Source organism: Octopus bimaculoides, chromosome 10, assembly GCF_046866305.1.
Source record: "Octopus bimaculoides isolate indiv1 chromosome 10, ASM4686630v1, whole genome shotgun sequence".
NCBI classification, from domain to species: domain Eukaryota; kingdom Metazoa; phylum Mollusca; class Cephalopoda; order Octopoda; family Octopodidae; genus Octopus; species Octopus bimaculoides.
The window spans coordinates 22,854,026-22,861,525 of NC_142937.1; the positions used below are offsets into that span (position 1 = coordinate 22,854,026).

Here is a 7,500-nt window from a genome sequence, read left to right on the forward strand (position 1 = left end):
ATATGATTATGTGTGTGTTTGTATATATATATATATATATATATATATATATATATATATATATATATATACATATATACGCATATATATATATATATATATATATATATATATATATATATATATATATATATATATATATATATACACATATATATATATATGTATATATATATATACGCATATATACATATATATGCATATATATGTACACATGTACTTACGTATAAATAAATATATACATACGACCATATAATGTATACATATATACACATACGTATATACATACATACATACATATATATATATATATATATATATATATATATATATATATATATATATATATATATATATATATGAGGATATGTGGATATATTTAAGACAGAGAGAGAAAGAGAATCGGTGTTTTCACTAGATATATCAATATGCTTCTTTCTCTATATAATATCGCTCTATAACCCTTAATATTATTACTTTAAGCATCCTCATTACCCCTTTCCTATTCAGCTTTATTTTCTCACCCTTTCTCTTCTAATCTTTCCATCCCTTCCTCTTCTAATCATTTCAACCACTCGTCCTATTCCGCCTCGTTTTCGTTTACGCGCTTTTCTCCCGATACAACCCAATAACTTTCCATCATTATTTATCACACTCTCACTTACCGATGAAACACAACGTTTCATCGCATTTATTTTTCTTTTTATCAAATTATAGCTTTGTTTCGTCTTACTTCTCCTTGAAATTTTACCACGCTCATAAGTCTCTCCATTACTCTTAATAATTTTCACTGTTATGCCTGCTCCTACGATCGCTGCTTTTATTTCTCTATCGCTATTGTTACCAAAATTCTGTATTTGCCTTTTATTTCCAACTTTATCACACGCACTACATGTGCTCTTTGGCTCTTGTCAATTTTTCTCTCTTTTCTATCGTTTGCTCTCTAACTCTAATCTCGTAAGCACGCCGAAAAGAGATTTTTAAAAGAAAACAAGAAAGCATGTTTTGGCGAAGACCTGTTATAATATACAAAACAAACGAATAAACAAATGCGAAAATAAAAAGAGAAGAATACATTCTCTGATGCTATTCGTAGGGTGGCGGCGGCGGTGGCGGAGGAGCCTGTGGTGGTGGTGGTGGTGGTGGTGATGGTGGTGGTGGTGTTTTGTGAATTCCGAAACAAGAAAGAAAATAGCAAAAATAGAAATTATGATAATAATGACATTAATAATAATAATAATGATGATGATGATGATGATGATGATGATAGCAACAACAACAACAAAAACAACAATGCGATGATGAAATTATAGTAGAAAAGTAGCAGTTGCGGTGGTAGTAGTAGTAGTAGTAGTAGTAGCAGCAGTAGTAGTAGTAGTAGTAGGTGGCGGCGGCGGTGGTGGTGGTGGCGGTGGTGGTGGTGGTGGTGGTAGTGGTGCTGGTGGTGGCGGTGGTGGAGGAGTTATAGGAATGAAGTACTTAAACACCACTATTTACTGTAGATCTACTAATTGCAAATTGCACTGTTTCCCCAACGAACACGCATTGTGCACGAACACACAAAAGCACACACACTCACAAATATACATACATACATACATACATGCTTAGATACATGTATGGATGTATATGTACTTATATGTGTGTTATATGTATTTATTCACATATATGTGTGTGTGTGTGTGTGTTTGTGTGTATACGTATGTTTATATTATATATATATATATATATATATATATATATATATATATATATATATATATATATATATATATATATATATATATATATATATATATACATATATATAAATATATACATAAACACATATATACATATACATAAATATATACATAAACACATATATACATATACATATATATATATACATATATATATATATATATATGCATATATATATGCATATATATATATATATATATATATATATATATATATATATATATATATATATATATATATATATATATATATATATATATATATATATATATATATATATATATATATATATATATACATATATATATACTCACACACATGTGCATGCGTGTGTGTTTATGTATATGTACATATAAGTATATGCATTCATATACACACACACATATATGCCCATGCATACACACACGTACATATATTAAAAGCAAGAAGGACCTAACAGAATGCAATGACACAAACATACGCAAGCCATAAAAACACACACGACAAAACAAATAAACAAACATTGATAAACAAAAGTAATACAAACATATAAACATGAAAATATTCCATGTAACTCTTTGACAAGAAGTGGCTTTTGGCCAGGGAATATAACAAATGCTGAAGAAACGCTGAAGAAATTCTTGTTATAACATCATGCAAAAATCTGCGGGTGATTTAGTGTTTTATGTTTACGTTAATTAAAGATTATTATGAAGAGAAACAGAAAGAGAGAGAGAAAAGAGACAGAGAATGAGTATTTGTGTAAGATATAGAGAGAGCGTGAGAGATAGAAACGTATTGAAAGAAAAGAAAAAATGGCGGTTTTCTTTTTTTAGCTTCTTGTTTCCCCGAAAGAAAATACATAGAGTTTTAAAAACCTAATTTCTGTATTAACTTATAAAAATATGCTAATGTGTCTCCAATATACAATAGATGACTTGATACGTGTTCGCAATCATCATCGTCGTCGTCGTCGTTGTCGTCGTCTTCATCATCATCGTCATCATCGTCAGCCTCATCATTGTCGCCTTCGTCATCATTATCACCATCATCGAATGCTCATGTACACAAGAAATATGAGTGGGGGAGTGGGTGTAAATGAAGATTTTGCAAGTATTTGTGTGTGTGTGTTTCTGTGTGTTTGTATGTGTGTGTGTGTGCGTGATTGTGTGTGTGTGAATGTGTGTAGAAAGTTGATTAAATATACACACGCATATTTGCGTGCTTTGGCCATGCACTCTAAATAGTTTGTCTACATGTGTGCGAGTATTTGTGATATACATACATGTGTCTATGTATGTGTATTATATATATATATATATATATATATATATATATATATATATATATATATATATATATATATATATATATATAGGTACATGCATTCGTACATGTATGCAAACACACACATATACATATCTACATGCATAATTCCACGCATATATAGATATATATATATATATATATACACATACAAACAAATTTGTATTCGTATTTATGAGAAGAATGCGTATGCTTTAACATACGTACAGACATACAGGTTATGTGTGTTTATGGTAGGAGGTGGGGGCGTACAGTATATTTCGAAAGAAACCAAAATGGCGGTATGGATACGGTAAAAAAAGAAAAAGGAATTTGTGTTTAAAAGCTGCATCTTCTGTAATTTTTCTTAAATAACATTTACTGCTATCATCACGAATAACAAATTTTGTTTTTATTTTATCATTTTGTTGTAATTCTTTTTGACTCGTTCATTTGTTTATAATGTTGTTGTTGCTGCCGTTGCGACTGCTGCTGTTGCGACTGCTGCAGTTGTTCTTCTTGTTGTTGTTGTTGTTGTTGCTTATTTATTTACTATTTTGAATCTGGTCCTGTCAAAGTGGCAATTTAATATTAAAACTTGTAGTTGTCATCGCAAAGAAGTTCTTGTTAAATCTTTGCACAAACAACACATTATTATCATTATTATTACTATTCTTATTATCATTATAATTATTATTATTGTTGTTATTATTATTATTATTATTATTATTATTATTATTATTATTATGAATGCTATCATTTTTGTGGTTGTTGTTATTATCATTATTAATATTACAGTTGTTATCGACGCATATAGATTTGAAGACATTCTACGACAAATAATTAACATGTTGATGTCCCAAAACAGACACATACATACACATAATACTTAGATATACATACACACATTTACATATAGAAAGACAGACAGATAGAAAAACAGGCAGAAAGATTGATAGGATGAGGAGGAGAGGAAGGAAAAGGAGGAGGAGGAGGAGGAGGAGGAGAAATGAAGAAGAAGTAGAAGAAGAAAAAGAAGAAGAAGAAAAAGAAGAAGTAGAAGGAGTAGGAGGAGGAGGAGGAGGAGAAGAAGAAAGAAGAAGAAGAAGAAGAAGAAGAAGAAGAAGAAGAAGAAGAAGAAGAAGAAGAAGAAGAAGAAGAAGAAATCGATACATATATATCGGAATATATAAAGATGACTGCTCAAAAACATATATGTGCAAATGTGAGTGTGTATATATATATATATATATATATATATATACATGCATACATATATATGTGTATGTATGAGTGTGTGTATATGTATAGGTGTTTGTATATATTAATCTATATAGAATAATCTCTTTTAAGGACGTATTGAACGCAGGGCTATTTTCTAATCTTCTAAATGTTTTCTCATATTTGCTCTTGCAGGAGTTGTTTGGGAAAACTAAATTTCGCTAATTCATCGATATCAAATATTCACTACTATCCCAACCAAATCTTCCGGAAGCGGACTAGTTTTAACTTCTTTACTATCCATTTCTATATTAGAAGTTCTGTGTATACAGATTTATACCGTCAGAATTTAATTGACAGAGCTTTAGAGTTCGCCGTCATTGGATTTGTGCTTGTGACATATGTATGTTGTATGTTAACAGTCGCTTTGTATTGCGATATTGATATTACAATCATAAACCATTGTGTGTTCCTGTGAGGAATTCTATAAAGTATGGTAATATTTCCTGTTAATATTTTATTTCTGTTTTCCTTTCGTGTGTGGTGTAATATAGAGCAGATGCCCCTTGTTGTTAATACATGGGAAATCTACTGAAGAGTGTTGTTTAATCAATGTAACACGTGGAATATCTATATTTGTATGTACGTATGAATGCATATTGATAGATAAATAGATAGATAGATAGATAGATAGATAGATAGATAGATAGTAACTATGAACCAGAATAGAGTCGAGAACCGACGGTCCCATGTGGCACGCTTGATAATTGTTAAGAGCTTCGTCTATTTATGAAACTATTGGTAGCCTTGTTAAACCACAAATAAATAATAGCTTACATATATAGGCGCAGCAGTGGCTGTGTCGTAAGAAGCACGCTTCCCATCTACATAGTTCTAGGTTCAATCCAACTGCGTGACGTGTTGAGCAAGTATCTTCTACTATAGCCTTGGGCCGACCAAAATGTGTGTGTGTGTGTGTGTGTGTGTGTGTGTGTGTGTGTGTAATGATATACTATTTTACTATTTTAAAATGTTTCAGCTGCAAAGCTGCGGTTATGCTGGAGCACCACCGTTGACTGAGTTACACCATTATTTGGAAGCTCCTCTGATATGTGGCATTTGGTCAATAGAGGAGTTTGATGCTGCTGCCCTCATCTGCGTTACCTGCCTGTAGGTACGCTCGTCTAGAACCCGTATCAAGAAGAGATCAAGTTTTGTTTCAAAGACACTTACATCCATACCATGCAGGTCTCTCAGGCATTTCGGAAAGATATTAAAAAGCTGTGGGCACTTGGAACCCAAGCTGTTGCAGCATCTGGTTCTGTATTTTGATGGTGATGTTGGGATTTCTAGCACTATACAGTGGCACTATACAGTGGCACTATACAGTGGCACTATACAGTTCTGCAGTTTGAGTAAGTTTCAATGCCAAAGGTTGGTACAAGGCCTTCTAGGATTTTCTACATGTATATCACTGCATATCTCTCCCGCCTTCGTTCCAAGGAGTCTTTCCCAGTAGTTGGCATTGAGATGATTTTCTTAGTGTAGCTTCGTTGAATTGCTTCGAGCTTCGCCATGAAAAAGCAGTCAAATTCAAATCTTAACTCTAAAACCACTATAAATGTTCATAAAGAACCAGGAGAGAAAACGAAGAGACAGAATAAACTAGCAAAAATTACTGGATAATTCCAGATCCCGGATACATATATATATATATATATTAGTTTATCACAGAAACGTATAGATATTTAAATGAACCTTTTTAAATAAGAAAATGAATAAAAATTTACGTGCAAATGTTTTAATTTAAAGTCATTCCAATTCATACATAGAAATTCCTACCTACAGTTGTATCCTTACACAATTCTTTAATTTCAGAAATAAAATTCCATATTCGAATCCAGTGAATTGGATATATCCCCAGGGAGAATTTCAAAAGGAAGTTATTTAACAATGTGTTGGTTGACCTACGAACTTAGAAGTGCTTGATTTTTCTTAACGCAAGCATTCCGTAGAAACTGTCATTGACCATGCTTTTAAGGATCATTTCTTAAGTATGTGTCGCAACGGTATCTGATTCTATTGAGCGGATCAACAACATCACGATGATGTGAGATTGGGTCCTGAACGTGAAACAAGTTTTTCTCTATCGTTGGTTCCTCGCCTCTAACGAATGTGAGAAATCCAATGAAGATCGTTCTTGAGCGGTTTAATAACTTCTTAAGAGGAACTCAATACTTTCTGTTCTTTTCCAGGGCGGTGAGCTGGTAGAAACGTTAGCACGCCGAGCGAAATGCTTAGAGGTATTTCGTCTGCTGTTACGTTATAAGTTCAAATTCCGCTGAAGTCGACTTTGCTTTTCATCCTTTCGGGGTCGATAAATTAAGTACCAGTTACGCACTGGGGTCGATGTTTGTCCCCTCGATGTTTAGCCCCTTGTGGGCAATAAAGAAATAAGAAGCTCTCATTGCCACGTGTATACGAAAATAAACACATTTAACACATCCATGCTCGTGCCAATATGATGCACATTAGTTCATTGATGGTGTTATGGTAGTTGAGATATAGACATTATCGAGAGTAAAAGAATAGGAGACAAAATTAGTGAATAGGTGAGAATGTTGTAGATTAATTGTTATGTTGAGAGCAACTAGACACGTCAATTCGTCGCGCATATGCCTGTCGATAATACAACGGATTAACAAAATATATCATATCAAACTCCACCCAAATCCATCCAAAATTGCTACGCTAATCAATGTTTACTCAAATACACGGTCTATACGTATCAAGTAAACACCAACAGAATCCACATTGCCAGATTTTACCTACAGAAAATCTATCTATCTATCTATCTATCTATATATATATATATATATATATATATATATATATATATAAACAAAGAGAAATTACTAGTAACAGGTAATTTCAAAGGGAATGGAAAAATAAAAACTTTTACCTTGTATTTACGGTTATACCTATAGGTTTCGAATTGTTTTAGTAAATAAAATAATTTACTAGGCAAATTCTCGTCAGTAACCGAGCCATCCAAGAGTAACCTATAATTATGAAAACAATAGCACGTGTTCCATCCTTATAAGTTATAATTTTTTTCCAAAATCCACTACGCAAGCGCAGTCTCGCAGAAAATGAAAAATGCCGAAACTAACTTTGAAAAGCCAATATCAATACTTAGACATATATATAGGGTAGCAAACTTTTACAAATTTCAGTAGCCCATACCGCTCA

The 7,500-nt window shown here is 32.3% G+C and overlaps 1 non-coding gene across 1 annotated transcript; it reads left to right on the forward strand.

Moving 5' to 3' along the window:
• The first annotated feature begins 6,272 nt into the window (after positions 1-6,272).
• Positions 6,273-6,493, forward strand: LOC128248960 (small nucleolar RNA U3). The gene has a single exon (XR_016243521.1). It is a non-coding gene; the product is annotated as a small nucleolar RNA U3 (small nucleolar RNA).
• Positions 6,494-7,500: the final 1,007 nt, after the last annotated feature.